The sequence below is a fragment of the Columba livia genome, chromosome 5 (assembly GCF_036013475.1).
Source record: "Columba livia isolate bColLiv1 breed racing homer chromosome 5, bColLiv1.pat.W.v2, whole genome shotgun sequence".
NCBI classification, from domain to species: Eukaryota; Metazoa; Chordata; class Aves; order Columbiformes; family Columbidae; genus Columba; species Columba livia.
In genome coordinates, this window is record NC_088606.1 from 31,574,127 (window position 1) to 31,586,465 (window position 12,339).

At 33.0% G+C, this 12,339-nt stretch overlaps 1 protein-coding gene across 10 annotated transcripts in view; it reads left to right on the forward strand.

Moving 5' to 3' along the window:
- The window catches only part of NOVA1 (NOVA alternative splicing regulator 1), a 149,172-nt gene that overhangs the window by 132,954 nt on the left and 3,879 nt on the right, over nucleotides 1-12,339 (forward strand). The gene's annotated exons all lie outside the window — the stretch shown is intronic.

Below are 12,339 nucleotides of genomic sequence, written 5' to 3' on the forward strand. Positions count from 1 at the left end.
CTTATTTTTACTGTTGAAATAGTAAAATAAACCTCATTGTTAGCAATAATATTGCATAGTAATATTAATAAAAATATAATTCAGATTATGTGCAGTTTTATGTAAACTTCATGAGATTATAATAATTTATAATGCATTTATTGAGCTCTGTCTAAAAAGAGTTGTTACTGTAGGCAAGTTCACAGTGAACATTTGTTAAATAAAAAAAAGGTATAAATGTAATATGAAGTCAAAATTAGTTAGTAAATCTGTTGATTTCCTCACCTTTATTTCATTTTGAGACAGCTCTTTCATTTTTTTTTCAGTTTTATTTTAGTATTTATCCATATGTTTTCTCTCAAAATAAAATTTTAATCTGCAGAAGCTGAAGAATACACATATAGTGTGCATAGGAGCTTGAGAGATCAGGACAAGAGTTAGATGCAAATACTTTTGCAGCATATCTTTAAAAAGATTTAAATCCAACTTATGAGGATACTGACTCCAAATTTATTCTTGGGAAGGTATTTTTCCAAGTTAATGGACACAAAATTATACATATGTAATGTAGGTATAAAAAAGTCTGATATATATGTATAAATACAGCCACATACAACATTTGTGCCCTACAGCCTCAGTTTGCATAAGGAGTATTTTTTTTTTCCGTGTGAATATTTATATCAGCTGAGTACATAAACAGAATTATTAATATGTGAAAATTATCTATATTCAAGTATTGCCTGTGCCTGGCTTTTATAATGCTTAATTAGAACCTAAAAGTTAGGGTTTTTTTGTTGTTTAGTTTTCCTTAATGAAATTTGACTCCACAGATGCCCATTGTATGGGAAATATTACCCAGAGTATAGATGTATGGAGACAATATCATTTTCAGATACATGGTTTAATAATAAATATATGCAGCTTTCCCCAGTGAGCTAAATTAAGGATGATCTAAATCCAGGATCTTCATGTTTTACAAGGAGGATGCAATTGCACCTTGAATTATTTCTTGTAATCTTATAATAGCTTTTCTTGATAAAGGAGGTTGACTTTCGTAACTGGCCTGTGTTAGTGCCTATCGATCTTTTTGGTTCTCTTTACTCAAATAATAGCTAATTTCTGTCATTGCCTCCATTTGCTCCAGTGTTCTTTTTCTCTTTCTCTACTAGCAGTAGTTACTATTCCTTAGTGGCTATCAGGGTTAAAAATATATAACTAGAAATTTACAAAAGGGTAAACCAGAAAGTAGGTATACGTATAAATTAAACATATACATATAAATTGACTGGGGTGAACATGATGTTGTAATCCACCCACTTAACTTAGTTGTAGTTATTGATATATTTCTGGAGACCAGCAGCTTGATATTACCTTGTTCTGTTCCCTGATCTTTGTCAGGGACATAATGCCAGGCTCTGAGATGAAGTTTTTGAATTAGCTTGTCAGAAGACTCTATTAGCATTAGAAGGCTATGGAGTCCTGTAGTAGTGCTTATTAAGTTTGAAGACATCCACCCATTAGTGAAACTATGTCCTTTTTCTAATAAAAGTTTCTGGTAGTTACTGTTTTTTAAGACCTAGAGAGGTATGGTTATTTAAATGCTTTATCTTCAGCTGTCTTTACTTCATTTCTCATTTCAAAACAATTCTCAAATGAGAACTATGAAACAGCTTCCCTGAGAAATTCATTACGTAGTTCTTGCTATACAAAATTCTTTTTTAATAACTAAGCAACAGTCAGTTCAGAAGGGAGTAAGCCTCTGCTCCTGGTCTTCTTCTGCCAAGCCAGGGGTGCAAAGTAGCCATAGCCCTTGATACCATGAATCTAGATAGCTCTCTAGACAGACCGAATCCATTTTGTATAAGTCAATTTTCTTGCTCTTTTTGACCATTCCTATAGTGAAAAAAAAGGTGAAGTTATATGGAACAATCTGTACATCAGGGAATGAATAAATAGGCTCTTATTTTCACTGAAGTGGCATATTAATGGGGTTAGCACAAGGACTTTAATTCACATTTGTCTCCCCTTCCTTCTTCTGCTGAGAAGAATGGAGAACAGAATTAATTACCCAAGGATTTTAATTACAAATAATGTAGAAGAGAATGTTACAGTTTGTTATTATTTTATATTGTGGCCATGAAAACTCAAAGGTTTTCATTTAGACACAGTACATCCATCTTCTAGCACCTTTATTGGTTGATGTTTGCCATGTTGATTACAGTTAAAAAAGTCACACGTAATTTATCATTCCACTATGTTTAGTTTGTGTGTATTGATTGATGATATTATAAGCTTTATCTTTCATTTTATCTTATAGTTTTGTGATATTTGAGGAAAGAACATGTGCAAAACTGGTGCAAGGTTAGATCAAGATACACCATTAAAAGTGCCCTGTTCTGTCTTTTCTTATCTCTGTATGTGTAACTAAATATAGACTGAATATAAAAGATATCTCTTGGTTAAAAGATATATCATTTAAATTACTTAATATTGTTAAGAGCAGAAATTTGGATCCAAAGGAAGGTTGGAGAATCTCTTAAAATTATTCTGTAACAGAGTGGGAGTTTTTTTCTATAGTATTGTAAAATGGAGAGCTTTCATTTTGCATAAGCACACTCATGTCTGACATTATTGCAGCTGTGAGATTCTAGGGCATGATGGGTTGTGGGAAAGGGATGGCTCCATTCATTCTGTCTGTATATAGTAGGAATATGTGCCTGTTTTCCATATGGAGTCATTTGCTTTTGTTTTTCCTTAATGTTTTTAGGATCAGATGAATTGTGAACAAAAGATTTAAAAAAGCAATGCTGAATAAGTAACTTATGTACTTTAACTGAGCTGGAGCTGTTGGCTAATTACTAAATGTGGTAGGGCTGTTTCTCCATAAAAGTAATCAAGTATTAAGAAGTCACACATAGATGTATATATAGTGCAGAAATGTATATATAAAAAGCATCTGTGGTAGAAATAAATTCAGGTGGTTTGGGGTCTACTTCATGTATTTATATTTCTCTAAGATTTTGCATCAAAATATTTGTCGGTGGGAATGCTAATGAGGAGTTTCTTTTTCTTGGTTTTGTGTGGGTTTGTTTGTTTGTTTTGGGTTCTGTTTTTGTTTTTTACTGTGTGCCTAGTTAGGTGTTGTTAGTGTTTAAAATTTTCCTTCTTTTAAAAACTGTTAGGTATTAGGTATTTATAGCTGAAGGAAAACTGATGTTTACTAAATGAAGTAAAGAACTCATGAGAAAATTAGTATTTATATTGCTCTTAGGAAAACATTTTGTCATCACAGTTTAGTTCTTAGACCTGACAAGGTATGTTCTGCTCTTCTTTTTCATGTTAAAATAGTTTACATAATGGACTTTGATAAAAAGAAGTAAGTTTTCACACAGAGTAATTATATCCTAGATCAGCAATTCACGAATTCTTCATTACAAGATTATTAAAGACACATTCAGGAAACAGGATGTGGACATGCAGCTGTAATTCAAAACTGGCAAAGAATATCATCACTGGGAGTTTCTTAAATAAGTATTTGAATTTACAAATTTTTAAATCATCTGAATAAATGTGTTGTCTACTGGGCTTGCTGAACATGCAAGCATACTTTTTGGATTAAGATGACTAACAAGCATATAGGAGTCTAACTTAGAAGTATGCATTGAAAAAAATATATTTTTAATTTCCTGTTTCACAGAAAAGGATATTTCTAGAGACCTAACAAGTCCTGGAAAGGAAAGTACATTTTTTTCATTACTAGCTGTCTTCTTGTGTCTGTAAGTTCAGTTCTTTTGAAACAGGTGTCCTGCTTAATTGAGAATCCAGTTCTAGATGTCAAACACTATACCACCAGTATTTTTCCAGGCCTGTGAGCCATTTAATGTAATGAGAGATCAAGTCCTTCCACTGACCAGTGCTCATCAATAGAAATGTGGATTGTTTCATGAGATTTGTCAGTGTCTAAATGTATATCTACCAAATTACAGATACTGATGTCGAGATACTAATATCCTCTATATGTAATGGTTAAAAAAAAATATCTGAGTACAGTAAAGGAAAAGTGAACTTGAATAAATTCTGAAGGATGTACGATAACTATATAGGCTTTTTATTGTGCAGGGCAGAAATGAAATGCTTGATAAATAATAGAAGTTTTAGGCACCAAAAATGGTATAAACCACTCTGTTTTTTTAAACAACAAGTAAAACTAAGGTGGTGTCCAGTACAACACTGAGATTGGGGCGGATCGGTGATAGCAAACTCTTGTTTAGCATTTTAACAGTGTTGGCTGGCTGAAGCTTTACTTTTGCTACATGGTTTTTCCAGCAGTGATGGTGTCGTATATTGCTGCTGGAAGCCTCAGTCTCCTTGAAGTCAATGGAAAATAGGTCCCTAATTGTCTGTGCTTATTTGTTATTAACAGCTTATGAGATCTCCTGTATGCTTCAGCCATAGGATTTCTCCCAGTAATTTCTTTCATCAAGTATAAGATTTAAAATATAGCATATCATTCAGAACAAGTTTGTGGATTATCTGTTACTGGGGAATATATGTAGAGCTAATGGCTGCAACCTTTTAAGGATTCTCTTGAGGAGTACAGAAATATCCTAGTCATTTATGTACTTATCTTTTTTTGTCTGAAGATTTTTCAGAAAAGCAACCAGTGCAATGCTTCTTTGGAGAATGGGTTAAGAGCCATGAGAAGCCAGAACATCTTTAGTTTTTGTGACTGGGAAAGCATAAAAAAGAAAAACACTGCCTTCATCCCAATTTCTGTCAGGAAGATCAATTCATTTTGGAATCTAGAGTCAGTTTTATGCTTTTTTAAAGTTAGATCTTATCTAATGCAAAACAGTGGGGCTTTTCTTGATACCATCAGCGAGACGTATTTTTTTTTTTAAATAATGTACATTATTTACTTTTTTTGTAGATTATTTTGTATTGAGAAGTATCTTTTCAGCAATTTCAATAATGAAATTACATTGTAATTATATCATGTCTTTCAGTCAGAAGCATCATGAATTACTATATTAAATAGCACTGTAAATAGTCAAACTTTTGTGAAACCCGTCCTTGACTCTGTGAAATGTCGGCAGGTATTCATAGTACACCATGCAACAAATAAAATGAAGGGAAAAGGAAGATCTTAGAGGGAGGGGGAACTATTGTGAATTTAGCTGGAGAGTAGGGTTAACATTCTACTGTCACTGAAAGTGTCATTCAGACTTTACTGGCCAGAGCAGTTATTATTCCTGCTTTCTGTCTTCTTAAAGGATGTTTCATCTGAAAAATGGCACAGTCAATACAGATGTCTAGTTTTCTATGTATACTACTTACTCTTGAATCTATGATTTTTTTTATTACTCTTGTATAATTTAGTATGTAACCAGCTCATTTTTTCTTTTTTTAATTATAAAAAGTCGAAAGTATAAATGAGGCTACTCAAAATACATTACACTTCCCTGCAAATGTAATTTGAAACTCATGAAACATTAATGCATAAAATATGGAAAGTTGGTTTTATGCTACACTGAAAAAATTGGAAATGTTAAGTTATTTCTCTATGTTATTAAAACTATGTATCATAGAGAATTCATGAAGTGTTTGGACATCTGATTAATTTTTTCATGAGGGACAATCCTGAAACTACTCATTGACTTTTGTGTGTGCATATGTGTGCGTAAATTTTTAATACTAGTTCAGAACTAGATAGTCTCATAAAATCAACCTCCTGTATAACCAGTGTTGTTTTAATAATTATTCTTTATCCATACACAACTTGCATGTGCACACATTTAGTAATTACTGCTTTTGAGGGAAGTCTCTCTATTTATAAGTCGAGAGCTTACACTCACAGTAATGGCAGAATGGCAACTGGAGCAGCAACCAGAGAATTTTTGTTTGTTTAAACATGATTTAATAATTCCTTGCTGTGAAAAGTTTGCTTTCCTAATGATATCTCTAGTTAAAAACATTAAAGAAAAATTTTAATGTTCATACTTTAAAGTGGGCAGAAGCGTAATTAGGTAGTAACTTAAAGAAGTAGGAGGTACTGTTTTCAGTCCTCTAAACAGTCAAGGTTTAGTATAAAACATTAATTGAAAAATAGTCTAGATTTAAGCCAAAACAGCAAATTGTGTAAAAACAACCAACCACCACCAACAAAAAATCTTATGTATTCTTTTCCCTAATAAAACTTTCTCCATCTTGGTTCCAAGGTTCTAAGCCTCATGATTTCAGATGAAAATTATTCCTGAGCATTTAAGATGAAGTTAAGATTGTATTGCATGATAGTTTTTAGGACTAAAAGGAAATAAAGCCTTTCAGAAATGTAGCTTCAGCTGAGAAGGAGGTTTGAGAACTGGAACAAGACACTTGTGATAAAAACTAGAGTGGGAATCGGCCTAAGCTCCTGCTACAGTATACTGGCAATATTTTTTTTTTTTTTGGATTGGTTAATTTGATTTTGAATTTACTTGAAAGAAACAGTAGTTATGAGGGCAGAAATACCACAAAGAAGCAACACAGAGAAATATAAGAATGACATTAATCTTGCAGTAATTGCAGGTAAAATAGATGAAGGAAATACTACCGGTATGTGTGCTGCTTGCGATGAGAAGAAAATCTCAGGGACATAAATATGTCTAGAAGAAAAAGATGTGCATTTTGTTGAGGAACAAAGTAGCAGCTAATCTTTTCCTATAATCCAATTGCACTTTTTCACGGAATATTTCAGTTCTATATATCCTTTTACAGAAGAAGAGAATTTGAATTGGAATGGCATTTACAGAATTTAAACAGAATCAGGGAACGTAAGCAATAATTTATTATATAGGTTTATTCATGTTACTCTATGATCTAGCTAAATTTACAAAGAACTGCTCTTTTTATGGGTATTTACTTATTTTTGTAAATAAATATCAAACAGACCATTAGAAAGATGTCTATATTCCTTCTAAGTATTTTCTCTAAAAAGAAAATACATACTCTTGAACTGAGCAACTAGGAGTTTGTTCAGTGCATGACACCTCTGAAAAAGATAAGTTAATATTTCACCAAATATACATATGGAACCCAGTCCAAAGGTCTTGAAATTACTGAGAGATATTCCATTAAGTTCCTTTAGGGTATGTATGTGCAATCAGTAAAGATTTGCTGTGTAAGCATATTGTCAGAGGCTGAGTCTGATGTGAACAAACATGGGTCCAGACCAGCCTAGTGTTTCTGCCTGCCGTATGCATAGAATCACTCTTGATCTTTTGGTAGCTTGTTCTACCTTGAACTTGTGATTGGCATTGGGTATGTACCCAAGGACTTTCCCAGAGTTGTCTGATACAGTGGAGCATGTCTGTAAATTCTAAGTGCACACAGGCAATGACTTGCCTGTAACCTACTTAGTTGTATTTCTGCTAGAATCCAGTAGGCTTCTATCACATCTTGTGTTGATCCTGATTTTTTTCCCAGATTTTCATCATATTGCCACTTCAGTTTAAGGATAGATGGCATGGAACTACTCTCATCAGTAAAAGCCTACTGTAGCAGTGTGTTTAGCCTGCCCCACAGAAATAATAGATGTCTCTCACTCTTCATTGACTGCTCCCTACAGGAACTTGTACTTTCAGAATCCTCCTTCAACTCCAACTCTATAGTCAAATGAGCATCTGAAATAGCATGAGATTTTCTTAGGCATGGAATCCAGAGCCTAGCTGGAGTTTCAAGGAATTTGAAGTAATTGATGAGCAAAGGAAACAGAAAAAAAGGTAAAATGGAATATAGTAATTTTAGTACAGTTTTAAGGGAATAACAGTGATTTGCCTTAGATTAAAATGTAGAATTGTCCCAGATTAGGATTAATTGGTCAGATTAGATCAAACCTTTTTTTTTTGTAAAGATGTTTCTCTGTTAGGAGAAGATAAAATGACATTACACATCTAGTTAAAAGATTTAATAGAAGGAAAAAAGAACCGCTATTACAGAAGAATCACAGCATAAGTTATAATTAAACTCATGAAAAGGAAAAAGGAAAGCTGAAAAATAGATTAAAAAGCTCCTTCATTCATTAATCTCTCTGTAATCTCTTCAGAAAATTCTATGTGGTAGAATAAGTTAAATGCTTCTTCTATCAAGTTGTTGGTTTTGTTTTTTTCAAAGTTTTGATGCTGTTTTGTACAACCATTGGGGCTTTTTCTTTTCTGGTATGATTTAGTGCAGGCACATTTCAGGCCACCATGTGAGCCCGTAAACTTGAAGCCATGTTTTTGGCCTCCTTGCCTGTGGTTATTCTGATTGACACAACAGCCCCATCAAGTGCTAATTCTTCTGATCTAGCCAGTCCACGTTCTCCCACTATTTTTGCCAGGGAAATACTATGTATTAGCTGGGTCATACATAAGGTGCTGGTTTGTGATCACCATACCCTCCAACACCAAAGACTGTGAAAAGTGAGAATATAACTAGAGCATGTGTCATCAGAGAGAAACACGGCAAGGAAATAAGATCATAGAAAAGTGAAAGGGATGAGAGGCTTGCTACAGGTAGTTGGAGGTGTTTGCATGAGAGGAGTGGGAAAGAGGACTGGGGAGACAGGAGGTGAGGTATTAGTGTGGGTGGCAGTGCAGGTATGGTCATGGTTCTACCTCCCATGCAGGTATTTTGTGTGTCTTCATATACACTCATAGCTTCTCAATGCAGATTATCTCTTTGCAGCATAAGGGAGGGGATGAGAAGTGACATAGCATAATCACAGAACATCTGGCATTCCATAGGAGATGCTATTCAACTCCCAGAACTGAACCAGGACTTCCGGTTTGGTAAATCAGAGGACTTGTAGGCAATGCTGATGTGATAGGTGAGTGCAGCATGGGGCTATCCAAGTGTGTTGTCAATAAATAAAAAAGGATTAGGGAATTAATGGAGTCTAGGATTTTGCAGGATGAAACAGTGAATATGAGTCACAAATGCAAAGTTAAAACAATTTGAATTTTGTCCTCTGGACATAATGGCTGAGATCCCTCAAGTACTGAGCATCCTCCTTTGAAGCGCGGAGTTTCATCAAATCTCTGAGTTCATTGGGCACTGAAGGCAACAAACTGCTCTCTGTTTTTGACCTTCTTAAGCACCACAGTTTCTTGGACTGTTGCACCTTTGTCAAGGCTTTTAAAGACACAATAATGTATTAGTGGATATGTGCAATGAAATTACTTTGTTTCTTTTTATTTTTGTTAAGTTTGATTCCTTTTCAGGGGAGAAATACTATACTTGCTGAGCCCGATTTCAGACTTGCTTATCCTAATGCAAATGGGATGAGTGATGCCTGTGGAAGTAATTAATTTGCTTTGTGAGTAAGCAAATGTTGTAATTGCAGTCATTTTTAACAAAATCTATTTGGCACTGAATAAAGGATGAGTTCCTTCTTTTTTTTTTTTTCTTTCCCATAGCATTAAAAAAATTGCATATGTATTTTAAGGTTATGTTAATAATTGCTTTAGATACTTACTCTACTTTTTGCAGCAGAAATTTCAATATAGCCAGGAGCATACAAACAAACTTTGAAACCTAACCTTCCTGCATAGTCAAAGATACCTTTACTGGATAGCTCAGAGCACTTATTTTGAGTAGTACTTAGGCTTCTCACTCGTGCATGCAAATTACTTTCTGAGCTTCTTCTCCATAAAAGAGAAGTAAGAGCACCAATTTCACCAATTTCTCTGACAGGCAGTGTGTTAAGTACTTAAAAAAATAGTGGTGGTGCAGGTCACAAAACCAAATAGAAAACCTTTGTTTTTTCAATTTCTGTTTATATAACAAGAGTTGAGACCAAGAATTTTGTTTTATCATTTTATACCTTATAACTTAATGACCTTCTAAATTTTAGGCTTCAAGAGGAAAAAAAATATATATGTATATATACATTTGTATTATTTCATTTGTACTGGCACCTAGAGGGCTGTGGCCTAATATGTTGGGTACAATATTAGTATGTAACACAACCAGTGTTTGCTGTGAAGAGTTGATATTCCGATATATAAACGAGGGAAAATCAAGGGAATGCTGGAAACAGGTGTAGAATTACAAATTGGTAGCAAGATTAATATGACCTACATTAAAAAATCCTATATATGTTTTGCTTCTTAAAGTAATTATCTCCATCTTTAAATAACAATTTCCATCAACTGCCACAAATACAGAGATGTTACAATAGAATATCTCAAAATAAACTGAATGCTGCAATTCGTTTCAGAAAGAGCAGTATTTGATTTATGTTTTATGCCAAATACATAGAGATGTATTTATGTTCTGTTAAAACTGAATTTTAATTGGAATATAATGTTTTCTGTGACATATGTATTTTGCATATTGTCTAATTTTTAATACATGTATATTTTTATAAGATGTATTATTTGTTAATATGTGAAATATTCACCCTCGCAGCAGTTGTATTTGAAAGGATATTAGTGATATATTCCTATATTTAAACAACTTAAGAGGGTTGTCAGTTAAAACACTCAATCTGATGTTGCTGAAATAGATATTTAGAAAAGGGTATTTTTATTTATCTCAGAAGCAGACAAACAATAAACATATTAATGCACCAAATGCAAGATTTATTTTCCAAAAAGCATCATAAGTTGTATGTTGTTTTTATGGCTAAGTACAAAAAGATTTCTGGACAAGATGAGAGTGGACAGGTATGGAGGAGGATATCATTCTTTTTCATACCTCTGACTAGACAGATAATTTTGTCAAACAACCAGACCTGTTAGCGGAGAACTCAATGAACTTTTGTGATGTCAAATGAGAAAAGCAGTAGTTTCTTTTGAGAAAAATCTTTCTTGTTGCATACAGAACATTTTAGTCTTAATACTGTGGTTGAATTAGACCTTAGAGAGTAATCCTAGCCGTATTACAGGAACTTGAATTTTCATATGTTGCATGTGTAGCTATGATATTACATGTGCTACGATGCTGCCATAAAAACAAATATTCTAGTTACTTCTGCAATCACATGTACAGTTAAGAGAGTGTATTTTCATACCTTCTTGTGTTCTTAGGTTCTTCTCTTGCGTAAGCACTTATGCCTAACTTGGTTAGAACTGTGCACAGGGGTTATGAAACTAAGCAGGATCTGGGAAATCACAATTATCAAAAACTCCCAAAGAAGCTGTTAGTATGGCCTAAATCAATGGAGTCAGGTAGATGTTTTCTATAGTATGTGGCACAAAATTATAATAATGAAAGCTGCGCTATGCAATGAAATATTTGTGGTTTTATTGAGTTTTCCTGGGTGACTCCATTTTTATACAACTTCACATTTTTGGAGTGTTAATTAAAAAAAATAAATCTGAACATAGCTTGTATTTAGCATTAGTTAATACATTTTCTATCTAGATGCCAAATACCAAATCAAATTCCTTCCAAATCAAGTTCCTTTTTCTGACAGGGAAACTAAAAAAGGACACCTCAAAATCACCAAGTAATTTGAACTACAGTTTAAAATTAGTATGAGGTGACCTGAGTTAAAAAAGAGTGTGTCTAAAAATATATATAAAAATGTTTGAGTGTGTGTATACACAAATATGTATATAAGTATATACACACATTGAGATATTTGTGTTTTTATAGGATTATTTAGTGTGTGGGTGGGCTAATTTTTTTTTTTTTCAATACCCTACTTTTATTTTGCCTTTAGAAGAAGTCAGCACTTAATCAATTTTATCTATTCCATAGGACATCTTTTTTTTTGTGTCAGTGAATGTGAATAAAACTCTAAAGAAATAAAAAATTCTATATATACTGTAAAACAATTCAGTGCAAAATACAACATGGTATGTTACCATTTTTAATGTACATATTGCATAAGTGGAAAACATAAATGTTTCTCGATTTTATAGTATGTTGGATTTTCGAAGATTTTATTTTGATGCTATAATAACAACTGAAAATATCTAAAATGAGTAAGACTAGAAAAAGCTTATTTATAGGGCATGCATTTTTATTTATATTTAGCTTGACTCTATAACTTCATAATGAGGCAATAAAAATGAGAATGTTGCTAATAAAATTTTAATTGTATTTTGTATTGACTTGTTGCTGAGATTTTAGATAGCATTTGGGTGAAAGGATTGACAAATTTAAAATTGTTACCCCTACATGTTATCCTGGATAAATGGATATCAGAAGGTTACTAAAAATGTGTTTTTGTAAGATAAAACTTCATATTAACTCAATATCATGAAACAGATGGTACATTAAGACTTTGAGACACATTTGTAAAATGGATTTCTAAAGTAAAAGCTATGAAAAATATGTAAAAATATTGAATTTTTATCTTGGGTGTCATTCTTCACTCATAGCAATAAG